Source organism: Ranitomeya imitator, chromosome 9 (assembly GCF_032444005.1).
Source record: "Ranitomeya imitator isolate aRanImi1 chromosome 9, aRanImi1.pri, whole genome shotgun sequence".
Lineage (NCBI taxonomy): Eukaryota > Metazoa > Chordata > Amphibia > Anura > Dendrobatidae > Ranitomeya > Ranitomeya imitator.
Window position 1 is genome coordinate 38,515,250 of NC_091290.1, and position 23,385 is coordinate 38,538,634.

Consider the following 23,385-nt stretch of genomic DNA (forward strand, 5'->3'; position numbering starts at 1 on the left):
GGGCTGAATTATATCCTATAGGGGCTGCATTATACTCTGAGGGGGCTTCATTATACTCTGAGGGGGCTACCATATATTCTATGGAGGAGCTGCATTATACTATATGAGCGGGCTGCATTATATTCTATGGGAGTTACATTATATTGTATGGTGGGCTGCATTATACTCAGGGGGCTACATTATATTCTGTGGGGTGGCTGCATTATACTCTGGGGTGGCAGCATTATACTATATGTGGGCTGCATTATACTGTATCGAGGACTATGGGGAATACATTATACTATATGAAGAACTATGGGGTGCATTATACTATGGGAAGTGAATTGTACTACCTGGATGACTATGGTGGTGCATTATACTATATGGAACACTGATGAGTGTATTATACTATATGAAGGACTGAGCAGTGTATTTTAATATATGGAGGACTGTGAGGAGTGTATTATACTATATGGAGGACTATGAGGAGTGTATTATACTATATGGAGGACTGAGTGTATGTATTATAATAATAATAATAATATACTATATGGAGGACTATGAGGAGTGTATTGTACTATATGTAGGCCTATGGGTAGTGTATAATACTATATGGAGGACTGATGAGTGTATTATACTATATTGAGGCCTGAGGAGTGTATAATACTATATGGAGGACCGAGGAGTGTATTTTAATATATGGAGAGTGTATTATACCATATTGAGGACTATGGGGAGTATATTCTACTATGTGGAGGACTATGGGGCACATTATATTATATGGAGGAGTATGGGGTGTGCATCTATATATATGAGGCATCGTGATTACTCGCTAATCCCGCCCCCTGCACAGTAGCTCCACCCATCACCACACACAACCCCACCCCATTACCACACAATCCCGCCCCCACCACAATACCACACACAATCCGCACCACATCACCACACACAATCCTGCCCCCCACCACATCACCACACATAATCCCGCCCCCACCACATCACCACACATAACCCCGCCCCCCAAAAACAGCACACACAATCCCGCCCCCAACACATCACCACACAATCCTGCCCCATCACCACACATAATCCCGCCCGCCCACTACATCTCCACACATAATCCCACCACATCACCATGCACAATCCCGCCCCAACCCCATTACCGCACATGATCCCGCCCCCCCACCACATCACACATAATCCCGCCCCCCCACATTAGCACACGAGGCTCCGTCCCCACACATTAGCACACGAGGCTCCGTCCCCACACATTAGCACACGAGGCTCCGTCCCCACACATTAGCACACGAGGCTCCGTCCCCACACATTAGCACACGAGGCTCCGTCCCCACACATTAGCACACGAGGCTCCGTCCCCACACATTAGCACACGAGGCTCCGTCCCCACACATTAGCACACGAGGCTCCGTCCCCACACATTAGCACACGAGGCTCCGTCCCCACACATTACCACACGAGGCTCCGTCCCCACACATGTGATTGTGTTTACAGAGAAATTTTAACTTAATTTATGTTTCGATATGAAATTTGTATAGATGCTGGAATGAATAAAATACGCACATCTTACTGAATCCAGTTTGTTTTTGATTTTACACTGTGAATAAAATGTATTATTCAGATTTTTAATGATTATTATTGTTATTAACTTCATTTTAAGTTAACACCTGTGTAAGTGCTATTGAATGTTGTCATTATTTACTTTAGTTTAATCACCAGCAGCGTTAATTAGATAGCAATGATCGTGCCAAGCGTTAGCTGGCTGGAAACAGCTAGTTTTACAATATGGAGGACTGTGGTGCACTTTATACTGTGTGGAGGACTATGGGGTGTATTATACTAAGCAAGCAAAATGCTGCACATTCATCGAGTGATTGTTTATTGGGAACAAAAATCCTTGTTCTCAGCAGCACATCGCTGGTGTAACCACCTGTAGATGTTCTGCTGATAACATGATACTGTATGGGGACAGATTGATCTGTTAAGGTACCGTCACACTAAACGATATCGCTAGCGATCCGTGACGTTGCAGCGTCCTGGCTAGCGATATCGTTCAGTTTGACACACAGCAGCGATCAGAATTCTGCTGTGATGTCGTTGGTCGCTGCAGAAAGTCCAGCACTTTATTTCGTCGCTGGACGTCCCGCTGACATCGCTGAATTGGCGTGTGTGACGCTGATTCAGCGATGTCTTAGCTGGTAACCAGGGTAAACATCGGGTTACTAAGCGCAGGGCCACGCTTAGTAACCCGATGTTTACCCTGGTTACCAGCGTAAAAAACAAACACTACATACTTACCTTCCGCTGTCTGTCCCTCGGCGCTCTGCTTCTCTGCCCTGTATAAGCACAGCGGCCGGAAAGCAGAGCGGTGACGTCACCGCTGTGCTTTCTGGCCGCTGTGCTCACAGCCAGTGCAGGAAGCAGAGCGCCGAGGGACAGACAGCGGAAGGTAAGTATGTAGTGTTTGTTTGTTTTTTACTTTTACGCTGGTAACCAGGGTAAACATCGGGTTACTAAGCGCGGCCCTGCGCTTAGTAACCCGATGTTTACCCTGGTTACCGGCCTCGTTGGTCGCTGGAGAGCTGTCTGTGTGACAGCTCTCCAGCGACCAAACAGCGACGCTGCAGCGCTCTGGATCGTTGTCGGTATCGCTGCAGCGTCGCTTAGTGTGACGGTACCTTTAGTGATTGTTCTGTTCCCATCATTCTTTCTCAGTTGGCGTAAAAAGGCCGGGAAACAAGCGTTGAACGATTTCAATATTGTTGATCACACTCGTTTAGCGGCCTGAGATCAGCGCATGTAAATACAACAGAAATGCTTCTGTGTGATGTGCAATATGTGAGCATTTGGGGCCCCATTTTAACCCCTTAGTGACCGAGCCAAATTTTTGAAATCTGACCAGTGTCACTTTATGTGGTAATAACTCTGCAACGCTTCAACAAATCCCAGTGATTTTGAGATTGTTTTTTCGTGACACATTATACTTTATGATATTGGTACATTTTGTTCAACATTTTTTGTGTTTATTTATAAAAAATATCAAAAATTTGAGAAAAATGTTAAAAAATTAGCAATTTTCTAAATTTGAATGATTATCCCTTTAATCCAGATGGTCATACCACAGCAAACCATTAATAAATAACATTTCCCACATGTCTGCTTTACATCAGGACCATTTGTAAAATATTATTTTATTTTGTTAGCAGTTTAGGAGGTTTAAAAATGTAGCAGCAATTTTTCATTTTTTCAAAGAAATTTACAAAATTTATTTTTTTAGGGACTTATCCATGTTTGAAGTGACTTTAGGGGTCCCATATATTGGGAAACCCACAAACGTGATACCATTTTAAAAACAGCACCCCCTGACATATCAAAAACTGCGGTCAGGTAGTTTATTAACCCTTCAGGTGCGTTACAGGAATTAATGCAAAGTGGTATGACAGAAATGAAAATGTGTATTTTTACCACCTAAATGTCTCTAACTTCTAAACAGATTACTATAGCCGTCAGACTCTAAGGCCGCTATTTGGCCATGAATTGCCATGGCAAACATCAGGACAACAAAATCATGATATGAGGGTACCAATTGGGACAAAGAAGAAGCCCCCACGCTCTGTTAACCATTTAGAATGATGTAGTCACTATTGACAGCAGCATCTAAGGGGTTAAACAGATTTAGATGGTGCAAATACTGATCGTGGCTGGTACAGCAAGTTGTCAGCTATAGTGTAAAACTGACAGATGCTGGATTGTCACCTGTATGGGGAGGCTATTCTCTTATATCTCAGGTCAGTTAAAAGGCGTATTGGCGGTCATTAAGGGGTTAAACTTTTTCCTAGGGCCCCACTTTGCCTAAGAAGGGCCCTGTCAACAGCACACATTTCTTGCAGTTCTATATTATGTTTTCATAGGCACTATTGATTACTGCATTAAGGTGGCTCTGTAAGGTGCAGTATTTTTTTTTCTCTTTCTCTGTAATACCATTTATTCTCACAAATGTATATAAAGCCATTATCAAATACTTTGCCTATGTGCAAAAATTGCAGATATATATATCTATATATAGTGATTATGGCAACCATATTACGCATCTGCACCAAAAGTACCGGTATGTGAATATTGACGAATTCTTGCAATCTATTTACATTCTCCTCTTTTCTCCCATCACCTATCTAGGTTTCTGTGATTTCCTCCCCTGCCTATAGCTTTGCTTCTGCAGAGGAGATTTTTAGTCTGCTGGCTGCATCTTTTTATACCTCCTCCCACTGCACACCTCTTCTCCCTTCCCCCTCCAGTGTCTCTGGGGAATGATGGTGAGTGGGAGATAGATCTTTAATCATCAGTGTCATAACATCACTTTTACACTGACCAAATAATGGGAGACATACAATATACGGGCAAAAGTACAAAATATTTTGCTCAGTCACCCAAAAGATAATTTGTGAGGTCACACTCTGATGTTAGGGAGCGGGCCAGGCTCACAATTGTTTCTAGTTTATTCCAAAGGTGTTGAATAGGGTTGAGGTCAGAGCCAGCAAGTTCTCCTCCCCGCCCCCCATGGCCTCTATGAAACTTGTGCATGGGGAACAGAAAATAACCAAACAGTTCCCACAAAAGTTGGAAGAATACGATTGTTCAAAATGTCTTGCGCTGATGTATTAAAGGGACACTGTCACCTGAATTTGGAGGGAACAATCTTCAGCCATGGAGGCGGGGTTTTTGGGTGTTTGATTCACCCTTTCCTTACCCGCTGGCTGCATGCTGGCTGCAATATTGGATTGAAGTTCATTCTCTGTCCTCCATAGTACACGCCTGCACAAGACAAGATTGCACCTTGTGCAGGCATGTACTACGGAGGACAGAGAATGAACTTCAATATTGCAGCCAGCATGCAGCCAGCGGGTAAGGAAAGGGTGAATCAAAAACCCCAAAACCCCGCCTCCATGGCTGAAGATTGTTCCCTCCAAATTCAGGTGACAGTGTCCCTTTAAGATTTCTCTTCACTGGAACTAAGTGGTGTAGGCTAGCCCTGAAAAAAAAAGTCCATAGCATTATCCCTCCTCCACCAGATTTTGTAGTCAGGCAAGTTACTTTATCCTGTTGGATAGAGAAGTGTGATCCTTCACTCCACAGAACACTTTCCCACTGCTCCAGATCCCAGTGGCTGGTTTATAGCATTCCGTCTGATGCTTGGCATTGCGCTTGGTGATTTAAGGCTTGTATTCAGTTGATATACCATGACGTTCCTGGCGCACAGTTTTTATGCTGATGCCTGAGGGGTTGGATCTCTTGAGAGATGGTGACTTTTCTGCACTTGGTGATCCCACTCTTCTGTAATGTTACGTGGCCTCCACTTCATGGCGGAGTTGCTTTGGCTCCTTCCACTTCCCAATAATATCGCTTACAAATGATGTTGGAATATTTAGGAGGGGAGAAATGTCATGAACGGTCTTGTTGCATCGGTGGCACCTATTACTGGACTGCGCTGGTGTCCAGGAGCTCTGCACAACCAGCCGTTCTGTCGCAGATGTTAGTGAAGGTGATTGCATTGCGAGGACTACCTGCGGTAATGGGATCATCCGGATGAAAATCACAGTTCTTGTTATGGAAACAAGTTGCATTTACACCTAAATAAAATGTGTTCTCTTGCATTCCATCTTATGTCAACATTACATTTTGGACCACTACCCAGCTTGCAGTGCCCTGGTAAGGGAAGGTGTGTGTGTGTTTGTATATTTTTTTTTTTGTGCTTCCACACACTGAACTGGAAATGCCAGGTTTAGAAAAGAAAATAAAGGGCAAAAGTTCACTTTTTGTAAGATTCAATTAAGATAGAGAGAGGACATGATGGTTGAGACAATAGACAGACAATCACTGGTGTTTTGTCATATGGTGGGGTGATGTCATGGGAAGAAGTATTTAATTGGAAGTAATTAGTGTGGAGATGATATTTCCAATTGAGGCTGTGGAGAGAGACGAGAAGAGTGGACCTGAGACTGAAATCTGAGGAATCCCCAATAGAAAGGGGAAAAGGAGAATAAGTAAAGCCGGGAAAATGAGACGTGTTATGAGCAGTTTGGGAGCTATGGAGAAACACAAGACGAGAGAACAATATCCTATAGTAATGGGAATGACCCGTATTGTTTCCTTCTCTTAACTCTGCATGACAGTACTTAATGTAATAAACACAAAAGAAAAAAAGACTCGACCAATGATGGTATGCACACCCATAAAATATGTGAAAATATCAAAAAATGTTTAATTACACCTCAAAAAACATGACAAACAAAACCATGAAATAACACTGCATGGATAAAGTGCTATATACAGTGGGGCAAAAAAGTATTTAGTCAGTCAGCAATAGTGCAAGTTCTACCACTTAAAAAGATGAGAGGCGTCTGTAATTTACATCATAGGTAGACCTCAACTATGGGAGACAAACTGAGAAAAAAAAATCCAGAAAATCACATTGTCTGTTTTTTTAACAATTTATTTGCATATTATGGTGGAAAATAAGTATTTGGTCAGAAACAAAATTTCATCTCAATACTTTGTAATATATCCTTTGTTGGCAATGACAGAGGTCAAACGTTTTCTGTAAGCCTTCACAAGGTTGCCACACACTGTTGTTGGTATGTTGGCCCATTTCTCCATGCAGATCTCCTCTAGAGCAGTGATGTTTTTGGCTTTTCGCTTGGCAACACGGACTTTCAACTCCCTCCAAAGGTTTTCTATAGGGTTGAGATCTGGAGACTGGCTAGGCCACTCCAGGACCTTGAAATGCTTCTTACGAAGCCACTCCTTCGTTGCCCTGGCGGTGTGCTTTGGATCATTGTCATGTTGAAAGACCCAGCCACGTTTCATCTTCAATGCCCTTGCTGATGGAAGGAGGTTTGCACTCAAAATCTCACGATACATGGCCCCATTCATTCTTTCATGTACCCGGATCAGTCGTCCTGGCCCCTTTGCAGAGAAACAGCCCCAAAGCATGATGTTTCCACCACCATGCTTTACAGTAGGTATGGTGTTTGATGGATGCAACTCAGTATTCTTTTTCCTCCAAACACGACAAGTTGTGTTTCTACCAAACAGTTCCAGTTTGGTTTCATCAGACCATAGGACATTCTCCCAAAACTCCTCTGGATCATCCAAATGCTCTCTAGCAAACTTCAGACGGGCCCGGACATGTACTGGCTTAAGCAGTGGGACACGTCTGGCACTGCAGGATCTGAGTCCATGGTGGCGTAGTGTGTTACTTATGGTAGGCCTTGTTACATTGGTCCCAGCTCTCTGCAGTTCATTCACTAGGTCCCCCCGCGTGGTTCTGGGATTTTTGCTCACCGTTCTTGAGATCATTCTGACCCCACGGGGTGGGATTTTGCGTGGAGCCCCAGATCGAGGGAGATTATCAGTGGTCTTTTATGTCTTCCATTTTCTAATTATTGCTCCCACTGTTGATTTCTTCACTCCAAGCTGGTTGGCTATTGCAGATTCAGTCTTCCCAGCCTGGTGCAGGGCTACAATTTTGTTTCTGGTGTCCTTTGACAGCTCTTTGGTCTTCACCATAGTGGAGTTTGGAGTCAGACTGTTTGAGGGTGTGCACAGGTGTCTTTTTATACTGATAACAAGTTTAAACAGGTGCCATTACTACAGGTAATGAGTGGAGGAAAGAGGAGACTCTTAAAGAAGAAGTTACAGGTCTGTGAGAGCCAGAAATCTTGATTGTTTGTTTCTGACCAAATACTTATTTTCCACCATAATATGCAAATAAAATGTTAAAAAAACAGACAATGTGATTTTCTGGATTTTTTTTTCTCAGTTTGTCTCCCATAGTTGAGGTCTACCTATGATGTAAATTACAGACGCCTCTCATCTTTTTAAGTGGTGGAACTTGCACTATTGCTGACTGACTAAATACTTTTTTGCCCCACTGTATATACAAGATGTATCCTGTCTAAACATGTAACGGTCCAATATGACATACATGAATATATAAAGGGCGAACAAATGCATACGTAACCCGTAGTCATGCACTGACAGATAATTTAGCAATAAAATTACTGCAATTCAGTGTTTGGTATATAACAATATAAAGTGTTATATCAGCATGCTGTTTAGCCAAGATGATAGAATACCAGGATAGGTATATAAATTATTTATTATTATACATTTTTATAGCGCCATTTATTCCATGGCGCTTTACATGTGAATACGGGGCAAATATAGACAAATACATTAAACATGAGCAGATAACAAGGCACACGAGTACATAAGGAGGGAGGACCCTGCCCGCGAGGGCTCACAGTCTGCAGGGGGTGGGTGAGGATACACTAGGAGAGGGAAGAGCTGGCTGTGCGGCTGTTCAGTAGGTTGAAATGCGGGGTACAAGCATGTGCCAGAGAGCCTCAAATAGGCATACACTGGTACTCCCCTGCAATCAAATAATAACCCAATGGGTGCCAAGATGTAAGAAAAAATGGGGGGGAGTAAAGAGAGGAAAAAATATTCCAAAGGAACGGCATGAACACTGAACACTTACGAAGCTGCGTTCGCAGCGATACGCGTGGGGCTCTCGCCTCACCCCTTAAGCCTGTCTCCTGTCTCCATTAGGTATGTGGGCTCATGGTATACCATTGTTCAGTGTTCATGCCGTTCCGTACTTTTTTCCACCTGGTTTTTGTTTTCCCTTTTATATATGTTATGTGACAATTTTTATGATTAATAAAATTCTGTTTATCATGATTCTTTGAGTTGTGCATTATGTTGTAGGTTTAATATCATTTTGTGATGCATGCTATACGTTACTGTTGTATATATGTGTATTCTTTATGTTTTTTGAGGTGTAATTAAATATTTTTTGATATTTTCACATATTTTATGGGTGTGCATACCATCATTGGTCGAGTCTTTTTTCTTTTGTGTTTATAGCATTCCATTTACTGACCAGATTTTGCACCCCATCTCCATTTGTTGTGCAGGGGTGCACCACTTATATCAATTATCCCAAGTACTTAATGTAAATCTTTTATCTTGCCACGCAGTGACTGTAGTTCGTTTTTTCTTTCTTTTTTTTTTTTTAGGCGTTATTATTATTGATTTATCTAACTCGTGCCATAAGTTTAGGTTTAAATCACTTCCCCACCATGGTTCCAAATTCTCATTTATTTCTAGTGTGTTATCACCTAAGCATTTTATTATCTCCTTTTAGTCTTTCCACTTCATCACTTTCCCCAGTGTTTCTCTGTACTATCCATGGTTAATTGTTTCTATCATATCCATTCTCTAAACTTACGGTAATATATGCCTCAATAATCGTAAAAAGTTTTTCCACTTTTTGTAGAGTGGACCCCAAAAGATTCCTGTAATGTAAAATAACAAATCCAGTCAGTTGGTACTTCCGGTCCAGCTCCTGGCTCTCCAATGCTGCTATGGTGTCTTTGCTTTGGCCGTAGCATGCCAACATGGCAGAGCTGATAACTGGCTGCAGAGATGATCTGAGCTGTTGATTTTTTTATTTTTTTATTTTTTTTTTTTTTATGGCTCCACTGCAGCCAATATACAGAGACCCTGAGTAGTGGTAGGGAGCTGGAGTCATGGAGAGTGAGAACTGTCTGGCTTTGCTATTTAACGTTACGTGAATTGTTTGGAGTACACTTTTCTATGAAAAAAAAAAAGATTGAAAGCTCCTTTAAGCTCCCCATACACATGGGGGCGTTCTGGGGTGTGGCTTTTCTCCCATATTGGTCGTCAGAAGTTCGATGTACCGAATGCTTCTGTCCCGCAACTTAATCTGTCAATGGAGAGTCGTGAGCCCCCAATACGCATTAAAGTGACAAATCCCGCCATTATCGACGTGTTCAGATGACTTGAGTTTAACCCCTTCCCGACCTTTGACGCATACGCTGCGTCATGAAAGTCGGTGCCATTCCGACCCATGACGCAGCATATGCGTCATGGAAAGATCGCGTCCCTGCAGGCCGGGTGAAAGGGTTAACTCCCATTTCACCCGATCTGCAGGGACAGGGGGAGTGGTAGTTTAGCCCAGGGGGGGTGGCTTCACCCCCTCGTGGCTACGATCGCTCTGATTGGCTGTTGAAAGTGAAACTGCCAATCAGAGCGATTTGTAATATTTCACCTAAAAAACTGGTGAAATATTACAATCCAGCCATGGCCGATGCTGCAATATCATCGGCCATGGCTGGAAACACTTATGTGCACCCACCCCACCCCTCCGATCGCCCCCCCAGCCCCCCGATCTGTGGTCCGCTCCCCTCCGTCCTGTGCTCCGCTCCCCCGTCCTCCTGTCCGCTTCCCCCGTGCACCAATCACACCCCCCGCGCTCCAATCAAACCCCCCCCGTGCTCCGATCCACCCCACCGCACAGCGATCCCTCACCCCGTGCTCCAATCCTCCCCCGTGCTCCAATCCTCCCTCCCGTGTTCCGATCCACCCCCCCAATGCTCCGATCCACCCCCCGTGCTCCGACGCCCCCCCCCCCGTGCCCTGATCTCCCCCCCTTATACTTACCTGGCCGCCCGAGGTCCGTCCGTCTTCTTTCCTGGGCGCCGCCATCTTCCAAAATGGCGGGCGCATGTGCAGTGCGCCCGCCGAATCTGCCGGCCGGCAGATTCAATCCAGAGTGAATTTTGATCACTGAGATAGGTTATATCTCAGTGATCAAAATAAAAAAAATAGTAAATGACCCCCCCCCCCCCCTTTGTCACCCCCATAGATAGGGACAATAAAAAAAATAAAGAATTTTTTTTTTTTTCACTAAGGTTGGGGTAAGAACTAGGGTTAGGGTTAGGGGTAGGGTTAGGGGTAGGGTTAGGGGTAGGGTTAGGGTTAGGGTTTCGGTATGTGCACACATATTCTGGTCCTATGCGGATTTTTCCGCAGCGGATTTGAAAAATCCACAGTGCTAAACCGCTGCCGATTTATCGTGGATTTACCGCGGTTTTTCTGCGCATTTCACTGCGGTTTTACAACTGCGATTTTCTATTGGAGCAGTTGTAAAACCGCTGCGGAATCCGCAGAAACAAGTGACATGCTGCGGAATGTAAACCGCTGCGTTTCCGTGCAGTTTTTCCGCAGCATGTGTACAGCGATTTTTGGTTCCCATAGGTTCACATTGAACTGTAAACTCATGGGAAACTGCTGCGGATCCGCAGCATTTTCTGCAGCGTGTGCACATACCTTTAGAATTAGGCTATGTGCACACGGTGCGGATTTGGCTGAGGATCCGCAGCAGTGTTCCATCAGGTTTACAGTACCATGTAAACATATGGAAAACCAAATCCGCTGTGCCCATGGTGCGGAAAATACCGCACGGGAACGCTGCGTTGTATTTTCCGCAGCATGCCAATTCTTTGTGCGGATTCCGCAGCGTTTTACACCTGTTCCTCAATAGGAATCCGCAGGTGAAATCCGCACAAAAAACACTGGAAATCCGCGGAAAATCCGCAGGTAAAACGTAGTGCCTTTTACCCGCGGATTTTTCAAAAATGGTGCTGAAAAATCTCATACGAATCCGCAACGTTGGCACATAGCCTTAGGGTTGGGTTGGAATTAGGGTTGTGGTTAGGGTTAGGGGTGTGTTGGGGTTAGGGTTGTGGTTAGGGGTGTGTTGGGGTTAGGGTTGTGATTAGGGTTATGGCTACAGTTGGGATTAGGGTTAGGGGTGTGTTGGGGTTAGTGTTGGAGGTAGAATTGAGGGGTTTCCACTGTTTAGGCACTTCAGGGGGTCTCCAAACGCAACATGGCGCCACCATTGATTCCAGCCAATCTTGTATTCAAAAATTCAAATGGTGCTCCCTCACTTCCGAACCCCGACGTGTGCCCAAACAGTGGTTTACCCCCACATATGGGGTACCAGCATACTCAGGACAAACTGCGCAACAATTACTGGGGTCCAATTTCTCCTGTAACCCTTGGGAAAATAAAAAATTCTGGGCTAAAAAATTATTTTTGAGGAAAGAAAACGTATTTATTATTTTCACGGCTCTGCGTTATAAACTTCTGTAAAGCACTTGGGGGTTGAAAGTGCTCACCACACATCTAGATAAGTTCCTTTGGGGGTCTAGTTTCCAAAATGGGGTCACTTGTGGGGGGTTTCTACTGTTTAGGCACACCAGGGGCTCTGCAAACGCAACGTGACGCCCGCAGACCATTCCATCAAAGTCTGCATTTCAAAAGTCACTACTTCCCTTCTGAGCCCCCACGTGTGCCCAAACAGTGGTTTACCCCCACACATGGGGTATCAGCGTACTCAGGAGAAACTGGACAACAACTTTTGTGGTCCAATTTCTCCTGTAACCCTTGGGAAAATAAAAAATTCTGGGCTAAAAAATTATTTTGAGGAAAGAAAACGTATTTATTATTTTCACTGCTCTGTGTTATGAACTTCTGTGAAGCACTTGGGGGTTCAAAGTGCTCACCTCACATCTAGATAAGTTCCTTTCGGGGTCTAGTTTCCAAAATGGGGACACTTGTGGGGGGTTTCTACTGTTTAGCCACATCAGGGGCTCTGCAAACGCAATGTGACGCCCACAGAGCATTCCATCAAAGTCTGCATTTCAAAACGTCACTACTTCACTTCCGAGCCCCAGCATGTGCCTAAACAGTGGTTTACCCCCACATATGGGGTATCAGCGTACTCAGGAGAAACTGGACAACAACTTTTGGGGTCAAATTTCTCCTGTTACCCTTGGGAAAATAAAAAATTGCGGGCTAAAATTCATTTTTGAGAAAATAATTTTTTTTTTTTATTTTCATGGCTCTGCGTTATAAACTTCTGTGAAGCACTTGAGGGTTCAAAGTGCTCACTACACATCTAGATTAGTTCCTTTGGGGGTCTAGTTTCCAAAATGGGGTAATTTGTGGGGGATCTCCAATGTTTAGGCACACAGGGGCTCTCCAAACGCGACATGGTGTCCGCTAATGATTGGAGATAATTTTCCATTTAAAAAGCCAAATGGCGTGCCTTCCCTTCTGAGCCCTGCCGTGCGCCCAAACAGTGGTTTACCCCCACATATGGGGTATCTGCATACTCAGGACAAACTGGACAACAACATTTGTGGTCCAATTTCTCCTATTACCATTGGCAAAATAGGAAATTCCAGGCTAAAAAATCATTTTTGAGAAAAGAAAAATTATTTTTTATTTTCATGGCTCTGCATTATAAACTTCTGTGAAGCACCTGGGGGTTTAAAGTGCTCAGTATGCATCTAGATAAGTTCCTTGGGGGGTCTAGTTTCCAAAATGGGGTCACTTGTGGGGGAGCTCCATTGCATAGGCACACAGGGGCTCTCCAAATGCGACATGGTGTCCGCTAACAATTGGAGCTAATTTTCCATTCAAAAAGTTAAAAGGCGCGCCTTCCCTTCTGAGCCCTGCCGTGTGCCCAAACAGTGGTTTACCCCCACATATGAGGTATCGGCGTACTCGGGAGAAATTGCTCAACAAATTTTAGGATCCATTTTATCCTGTTGCCCATGTGAAAATGAAAAAATTGAGGCGAAGATAAATTTTTTGTGAAAAAAAAGTACTTTTTCATTTTTACGGATCAATTTGTGAAGCGCCTGAGGGTTTAAAGTGCTCACTAGGCATCTAGATAAGTTCCTTGGGGGGTCCAGTTTCCAAAATGGGGTCACTTGTGGGGGAGCTCCAATGTTTCAGCACACAGGGTCTCTCCAAACGCGACATGGTGTCCGCTAACGATGGAGATAATTTTTCATTCAAAAAGTCAAATGGCGCTCCTTCCCTTCCGAGCCTTACCATGTGCCCAAACAGTGGTTTACCCCCACATGTGAAGTATCGGTGTACTCAGGAGAAATTGCCAAACAAATTTTAGGATCCATTTTATCCTGTTGTCCATGTGAAAATGAAAAAATTGAGGCTAAAAAACTTTTTTTGTGAAAAAAAAGTACTTTTTCATTTTTACGGATCAATTTGTGAAGCACCTGGGGGTTTAAAGGGCTCACTATGCATCTAGATAAGTTCCTTGGGGCGTCTAGTTTCCAAAATGGGGTCACTTGTGGGGGAGCTCCAATTTTTAGGCACACGGGGGCTCTCCAAATGTGACATGGTGTCCGCTAAAGAGTGCAGCCAATTTTTCATTCAAAAAGTCAAATGGCGCTCCTTCCCTTCCAAGCCCTGCCGTGCGCCCAAACAGTGGTTTACCCCCACATATGAGGTATCAGCGTACTCAGGACAAATTGGACAACAACTTACGTGGTTCAGTTTCTCCTTTTACCATTGGGAAAATAAAAAAATTGTTGCTGAAAAATCATTTTTGTGACTAAAAAGTTAAATGTTCATTTTTTCCTTCCATGTTGCTTTTGCTGCTGTGAAGCACCTGAAGGGTTAATAAACTTCCTGAATGTGGTTTTGTGCACCTTGAGGGGTGCAGTTTTTAGAATGGTGTCACTTTTGGGTATTTTCAGCCATATAGACCCCTCAAACTGACTTCAAATGTGAGGTGGTCCCTAAAAAAAATGGTTTTGTAAATTTCGTTGTAAAAATGAGAAATCGCTGGTCAAATTTTAACCCTTATAACTTCCTAGCAAAAAAAAATTTTGTTTCCAAAATTGTGCTGATGTAAAGTAGACGTGTGGGAAATGTTATTTATTAACTATTTTGTGTCACATAACTCTCTGGTTTAACAGAATAAAAATTCAAAATGTGAAAATTGCGAAATTTTCCAAATTTTCGCCAAATTTCCGTTTTTATCACAAATAAACACAGAATTTATTGACCTAAATTTACCACTAACATGAAGCCCAATATGTCACGAAAAAACAATCTCAGAACCGCTAAGATCCATTGAAGCGTTCCTGAGTTATTACCTCATGAAGGGACACTGGTCAGAATTGCAAAAAACGGCAAGGTCTTTAAGGTCAAAATAGGCTGGGTCATGAAGGGGTTAATGTGTATGGGGGCCTTTAGACTGCTCTTTTGTATACTTCTTTATTTAATCTTCCTGCAGCCCTCTTGGTTTCTGTTTACATGCCGATGGTCTATGACGCCGGTACAGTTGAATGCAATGATGGAGGAGAGCGCGTCTGCTGTCGCTCCCTCTCCCATCATTCCCTGCTCTGCCTCTTGACACTGCGGGTGCGCGATGACGTCATATCATTGCGCACCTGCTGTGTGTCGGGTGGGCAGACTGCAGCTGTGGAGACCGGAGCCTGGAGCAGCAAGGGGAAAGGTGAGTAGAGTGTTTTTTTTTCTTCTTATATATACATCAATGAGTGATAACTGGAGGGAGGGGGGGGGGGGGGCTGCATTACATTCTATGGGGGCTGTGCTGCATTACATTCTATGGGGGCTGGCTGCAATACATTCTATGGGGGCTGTGCTGTATTACATTCTATGGGGGCTGTGCTGTATTACATTCTATGGGGACTGGCTGAATTACATTCTATGGGGATGTGCTGAATTACATTCTATGGGGCTGTGCTGCATTACATTCTATGGGGCCTGTGCTGTATTACATTTTATGGTGCCTGTGCTGTATTACATTTTATGGGGCTGTGCTGCATTACATTCTATGGGGCCTGTGCTGTATTACATTTTATGGTGCCTGTGCTGTATTACATTCTATGGGGCTGTGCTGCATTACATTCTATGGGAACTGTGCTGCATTACATTCTATTGGGGCTGGCTGCAATACATTCTATGGGGGCTGGCTGCAATACATTCTATGGGGGCTGTGCTGTATTACATTCTATGGGGGCTGTGCTGTATTACATTTTATGGGGGCTGTGCTGTATTACATTTTATGGGGCCTGTGCTGTATTACATTTTATGGGGCCTGTGCTGTATTACATTTTATGGGGCCTGTGCTGTATTACATTTTATGGGGCCTGTGCTGTATTACATTTTATGGGGCCTGTGCTGTATTACATTTTATGGGGCCTGTGCTGTATTACATTTTATGGGGCCTGTGCTGTATTACATTTTATGGGGCCTGTGCTGTATTACATTTTATGGGGCCTGTGCTGTATTACATTCTATGGGGCCTGTGCTGTATTACATTCTATGGGGCTGTGCTGCATTACATTCTATAGGGCCTGTGCTGTATTACATTCTATGGGGGCAGGCTGCATTACATTCTATGGGGGCTGTGCGGTATTACATTCTATGGGGACTGAGCTGTAATGCTGGATACAGCTGTAATTGTTATATAGTCGTGTTACACTCCCCTCACTTCTTGTAACCTACAAGCGTACAAAGATATTATACAGTCACCATGCGACAAGTGGGCCTGTGTAACTTCAAATGCCAGAGCTAAATTTTAATCCCAGTCCGGCCCTGCAGCTGATTCTTTCTGTGAGAATAAACCATTTCCCTGCCTGATTTTAAACCCTGCTTTACTTCAAAGGATAATTTGCCATCACATGTTGTAATACCTGTATATCCCCCCCCCCCTCCAAACCATCCCCCCCAGCTGTGGTACAGTTGTGTGAAAGTGTTTGGCCCCTTCTGATTTCCTTTTCTTTTGCATGTTTGTCACACTTCCATTTTTCAGATCACCAAACAAATTTAAATATTAGCCAAAAATAACACAAGTAAACACAAAATGCAGTTTTTCAATGAAGGTCTTTATTATTCAGGGAAAAAGAAATCCAAACCTATAGATCCATGTGTGAAAAAGTGATAGCCCCTAAACCTAATAACTGGTTGAGCCGCCCTTAGCAGCAACAACTGTAATCAAGCATTTGCGATAACTGGCAATGAGTCTCTTACAACGCTCTGGAGGAATTTTGGCCCACTCATATATGCAGAATTGTTGTAATTCAGCCACATTGGAGGGTTTCCGAGCATGAACTGTCTTTTTAAGGTAATTTCACAACATCTCAATTGGATCACGGTCAGGACTGTGACTAGGTCACTCCAAAGTCTTAATTTTGTTTTCTTAAGTCATTCAGAGGTGGACTTGCTGGTGTGTTTTGGATCATTGTCCTGCTGCTTAACCAAAGTGTGCTTCAGCTTGAGGTTACGAACAGATGGACGGACATTCTATTTCAGTATTTCCATTTACAACAGCAAGTCCTGCAGGTCCTGAAAAAGCAAAATGGCCCCAGACCATCACACTACCACCAACATATTTTACTGTTTGTATGATGTTCATTTCCTGAAATGCTGTTACTTCTACACCAGGTGTAATGGGCCCCCCACTGAAGAAGCCAGTCAGGCGAAACGGCGCTGTCGGGGCAGCCAAGGAGCGTCTCTAACCAGGACAGTTGTTATGTAAGTATTTAGGAAAAACCTTTTTTCCATATATATTATTGGCAGCTAGTATACTAGTTATCTATAGGGCAACCGTTAACTGATTTTATTAAATGCAGTCATTGGGCCACAGCTGGCTATTTATTGCAGTTCCCCCTAAATCTGTGCACTATGCTATATACACTGGGTGGAATTGCTTTAGCAGGTTGCTGTTTGGTATGATTTCAAGATTTATATATATGTACATGTTGCGGAATTTAAATTGCTGCTAGGTATATTCTTTACTTGTATTGGTGGTCGCTCCAGGCTATATGTAAATACGGAAATTTCCCTTGCTGAATATTGTTTTTTAATATTACAATTAAAGTTATATATTTTTTTTAATTATTTCAGTGTTTATGCTTCTTTGTCCCTGTGGATTTCACATGGGATTTTGTTTTTTTGTTTTTTACACAAACAAACCGTTGTAATGGGACATACACCTTCCAAAAGGAGAAACTTTTGTGTCGAATCAGCCCATAGAGTATTCTCCAAAAAAGTTTTGGATCAATATGTTTTCTGGCAAAACTGAGGTGAGCCTTTATGTTCTTATTGCTCAGCAGTGGTTTTAGTCTTGGAACTCTGCCATGCAGGCCATTTTTATCCAGTCTCTTTCTTATGGTGGAGTCATGAGCACTGACGTTAACTGAGGGAAGTGAGGCCTATAGTTCTTTAGATGTTGTTGTTGTTTTGTGACCTCTTGAATGAATCGTCGCTGCGCTCTTGGGGTAATGCTGATCCACCTCTGCTCCATGTTTTTGCCATTTTGCGGATGTCTCCCTGTGGTATGCTGGAGTCCCAAAGCTTTAGAAATGGCTTTATAACCTTTTCCAGACTGATAGATCTCAATTACCGTATATACTCGAATATAAGCCGATATTTTCAGCCCATTTTTTAGGGCTGAAAGTCCCCCTCTCGGCTTACACTCTAGTCATACCCAGGGGTCGGCAGGGGAGGGGGAGCAGGGGCTGTCTAATTATACTCACCTGCTCCTGGCGTGGTACATGCAGGTCCCTGGCTCCCCGGCGCCCCAGCTTCTTCCTGTACTGAGCGGTCACATGGTACCACTCATTACTGTAATGAGTAATAGGGGTGGAGCCGCATATTCATTACTGTAATGAGCGGTAACGGTGACCGCTCAGTACAGGAAGAAGCTGTGGCGCCGGGGAAGCAGGGACCTGCAGGTACCGTGCCAGGAGCAGGTGAGTATAACGGGGAGGGGAGCGTTGCGCTGCGCGATATTCACCTGCTCCCCGTTCCGGATGCGTCTTCTGCAGTGACGCTCAGGTCAGAGGGCGCGGTGACATCGTTAGTGCGCGCCCTCTGCCTGAACGTCAGTGCAGAAGACGCTGAAGATGGAGCGGCACCGGAATGAGGAAATGAGGAAAGGTGAATATTGAAAGTGCCGGGGGCCTGAGCAACGAGAGGTGAGTATGTGATTTTTTTTTAATTTATTTATTTTTTTATCGCCGCAACAGCAAATGGGGCAACTGTCTGTATGGAGCATCTTATGGGGCCATAACGTTTGGGCAGCACTATATGGGGCAAGTGTCTGTATGGTGCATCTTATGGGGCCATAATTCACGTTTGTGCAGCATTACATGGGGCAAATGTCTGTATGGAGTATCTTATGGGGCCATAACGTTTGTGCAGCACTATATGGGGCAAATATCTTTATGGAGCATCTTATGGGGCCATAATCAACATTTGTGCAGCATTATATTGGGCAAATGTGTCTATGGAGCATCTTATGGGGCCATTATTAACCTTTATGCAGGATTATATGGGGCATATTTTAATATGGAGCATCTTACGGGGGCCATCATAAACTTTATGGAGCATTATATGGGGCTCCTGATTCAATATGGATATTCACAAACACTTAACCTACTGATGTCTCAATTAATTTTACTTTTATTGGTATCTATTTTTACTTTCGACATTTACCGGTAGCTGCTGCATTTCCCACCCTAGGCTTATACTCGAGTCATTAAGTTTTCCCAGTTTTTTGTGGCAAAATTAGGGGGCGTCGACTTATACTCGGGTCGGCTTATACTCGAGTATATACGGTACTACGTGGCTGGCCAATATACTACGTGGCTGGCCAATATACTACATGGACATGCATATTCTAGAACCACGCCCATTTGACCATTTGACCAGCGTGATTGACAGGCGAAAACGGCGACTTTAGTAAGGTATTTCGGCAGCATAGGTGGGGAATCAGGGGACAAAAAAATACACTATTGTAAAGCACAGCTCAGGCCCTATTTAACGGTATTTTTATCTCATATTGAAAAAACGGGGTGACAGGTTCCCTTTAAAAAAAAATGAACATTTAACTTTTTTTCACAAAAATTTAATTCAGCTCAAATTTGTTCTATTTTACCAAGGGTAAAAGGAGAAAATGGACCCCAAAATTTGTTGTACAATTTGGTCTGAGTACACTGATATCCCATATGTGGGGGTAAACCACTGTTTGGGTGCACGGCAGAGCTCAGAAGGGAAGGAGCGCCATTTGACTTTTCAATGCAAAGTTGACTGGAATTGAGATGGGACGCCATGTTGCGTTTGGAGAGCCCCTGATGTGCCTAAATATTGAAACCCACCACAAGTGACACCATTTTGGAAAGTAGACACCCTAAGGAACTTTTCTAGATGTGTGGTGAGCACTTTGACCTACCAAGTGCTTCACAGAAGTTTATAATGCAGAGCCGTCAAAATAAAAAATCATATTTTTTTCACAAATATGATCTTTTCGCCCCCAATTTTTTATTTTCCCATGGGTAAGAGATGAAATTGGACCCCAAAAGTTGTTGTGCCATTTGTTCTGAGTACGTCGATACCCCATATGTGGGGGTAAACCACTTTTTGGGCACATGGCAGAGCTCAGAAGGGAAGGAGCGCCATTTGACTTTTCAGTGCAAAATTGACTGGAATTGAGATGGGACGCCATGTTGCGTTTGGAGAGCCACTGATGTGCCTAAACATTGAAACCCCCCACAAGTGACAACATTTTGGAAAGTAGACCCCCTAATGAACTTTTCTAGATGTGTTTTGACACCTTTGAACCCCCAAGTGTTTCACTACAGTTTATAACGCAGAGCCGTGAAAATAAAAAATCTTTTTCCCACAAAAATTATTTTTTAGCCCCCAGTTTTGTATTTTCCCAAGGGTAACAGGAGAAATTGGACCACAAATTTGTCCAATTTGTCCTGAGTACGCTGATACCCCATATGTGGGGGGGAACCACTGTTTGGGCGCATGGCGGAGCTCGGAAGGGAATTTGGAATGCAGACTTAGATGGATTGTCTGCAGGCGTCACGTTGCATTTCCAGAGCCCCTGATGTACCTAAACAGTAGAAACTCCCCACAAGTGACACATTTTGAAAACTTAGACCCCCAAGGAACTTATCTAGATGTGTTCTGAGAACTTTGAACCCCCAAGTGTTTCACTACAGTTTATAACGCAGAGCCGTGAAAATACAAAAATAATTTTTTTTCCACAAAAATGTTTTTTTTTAGCCCCCCAAAATTATTTTTCCCAAGGGTAACTAGAGAAATTGGACCCCAATAGTTGTTCAGTTTGTCCTGAGTACGCTGATACCCCATATGTTGGGGTAAACCCCTGTTTTGGCGCACGGGAGAGCTCGTAAGGGATGGCGCCCTGTTTTCCTTTTTAACGCAGAATCGGCTGGAATTGAGATCGGACGCCATGTTGCGTTTGGAGAGCCCTGATGTGCCTAAACAGTGGAAACCCCCAATTCTAACTGAAACCCTATTCCAAACACACCCCTAACCCTAATCCCAATCATAACCCTAACCCTGACACACCCCTAATCCCAACCGTAAATGTAATCCAAACCGTAAATGTAATCCTAACCCTAACTTTAGCCCCAGCCCTAACTCTAACTTTAATTTTAGCCCCAACCCTAACTGTAGCCCTATCCTTAACTTTAGCCCCAGCCCTTACCGTAACTTTAGCCCCAGCCCTTACCGTAACTTTAGCCCCAGCCCTTACCGTAACTTTAGCCCCAGCCCTTACCCTAACTTTAGCCCCAGCCATAACCCTAACCCTAACTTTATCCCCAACCCTAACTGAAGCCCTAACCCTCGCCCCAACCGCTCCTGGCACATAGTGCCGGATGCCAGCTGTGATAGTCAGCTGACACCCGGCCGCGCTCCCCCCGTGAGTGCAGCCGATCACATATGACGTATTATCCTGTCACTGGGAATTAAGTCCCAGGTCACCTTGACGGGATAGTACGTCATATGGGATTAAGGGGTTAATGGAAAGTTGAGTAGAAGGAAATAGTGTGGTACAAAAAGGTGCACAAGCAACCGGGATAACTGCAGTCTTGAAAAAAAAATTAAGAAAAGGCCATTCAAAAATTTGGTGTAGATTCGCAAGGAGTGGACTGCTGCTGGCGTCATTGCTTCAAGAGCCACCACACACAGATGTATCCAGGACTTGGTCTACATGTGTCACATTCCTTCTGTCAAGCCACTCATGACCAATAGACAACGCCAGAAGCGTCTTACCTGGGCCAAGGAGAAAAAGAACTGGACTGTTGCTCAGTCGTCCAAGGCATTGCTTTCAGATGAAAGTAAATTTTGCATTTCATTTAGAAATCAAGGTCCCAGAGACTGGAAGAAGAGCGAAGAGGTCACAATCCAAGCTGCTGAGGTCTAGTGTGAAGTTTCCACAATCAGTGATGGTTTGGGGAGCCATGTCATCTGCTGGTGTAGGTACACTGTGTTTTATCAAGACCAAAGTCAGCACAGCCGTCTAACACGAAGTTTTAGAGCACTTAATGCTTCCCTCTGCCGACAAGCTTTTTGGAGATAGAAACTTTATTCTCCAGCAGGACTTGGCACCTGTCCACACTGCCAAAAGTACCAATACCTGGTTTACAAACAATAGAATCACTGTGCTTGATTGGCCAGCAAACTCACCTGACCTTAACCCTATAGAGACTCTATGGAGTATTGTCAGACACCAGACCCAACAATGCAGACGAGCTGAAGGCTGCTATCAAAGCAACCTGGGCTTCCATAACACCTCAGCATTGCCACAGGCTGATCACCTCCATGCCACACCACATTGATGCAGTAATTGATGCAAAAGGATCCCCGACCAAGTATGGAGTGCATTTACTGAACATTCTTTTAGTAGGTCAACATTTCAGACTTTAAAATCCTTTTTCAAGCTGGTGTTCTAAAGTATTCTAATTTACTGAGATAATGACTTTTGGGTTTTCATTGGCTGTAAGCCATAATCATCAACATTGACAGAAATAAACACTTGAAATAGATCACTCTGTTTGTAATGACTATATAATGTGTTTCATTTTTTGTATTGAAGAACTTAAATTAACTTTTTAATGAAATTCTAATTTTGTGAGAAACACTGGGAGACTAGGTCTCAGCTGTATGGAGGAGACAGGTTGTGGATGGCTTTGTATGCCATGGTCAGGGTTTTGAACTGGAGTCTCTGGGCAATGGGGAGCCAGTCAAGAGATTGGCAGAGAGGAGAGGCTGGGGTTTAGTGGGGGGACTGGTGGATTAGTCGAGCAGCAGAGTTTAGGATAGATAGAAAGGGTGCAACATTGTTAGAAGGGAGGCCGCAGAGTAGGAGGTTGCAGTAGAAGGCGGAAGATGATGAGGGCATTGCACTCATGTTTTTGCAGATTCTTTGTTAATGAATGTACAGATCTGGGAAATATTTTTGAGTTGGAGTCTGCAGGAGGTTGAAAGGGCTTGGATATATGGTTCGAAGGAGAGAGCAGAGTCCAGGGTTACACCGAGCAGTGAGCTTTTGGGACTAGGGCGAGTGAGCAGCTCTTGACTTTGATAGTTCTGTTGGGGGGAGATTGAGTGAGATGGGGGAAAGATGATGAATTTTGTCCATGCTAAGTTTTAGATATCGAACAGAGAAGGATGAAATGGCAGACAATGTGGGATTCTGGTTATTAAGGGGGTGATATCGGGTCCAGAGAGGTAGATCTGTGTGTCTTCAGCATAGAGATGCTACTGAAACCCGTGGGACTCTATGAACTGTCTAAGGTGTAAATGGAGAAGTGCAGGGGTTCTAGAATTACAGATTGGGGATGAGAT

At 43.8% G+C, this 23,385-nt stretch overlaps 1 protein-coding gene across 5 annotated transcripts in view; it reads left to right on the forward strand.

Annotated features, from left to right (window-relative positions):
- RCOR2 (REST corepressor 2) overlaps positions 1 to 23,385 on the forward strand; it is a 125,860-nt gene that overhangs the window by 49,426 nt on the left and 53,049 nt on the right. For 2 of the 5 annotated variants that reach the window (XM_069740072.1, XM_069740074.1), the window contains one exon: positions 17,161 to 17,250. The exons of the other annotated variants lie outside the window; for them this stretch is intronic. The gene's annotated coding sequence lies outside the window, so the exon portion shown is untranslated. The remainder of the gene's footprint in view (positions 1 to 17,160; positions 17,251 to 23,385) is intronic. 5 annotated transcript variants of the gene reach the window in all.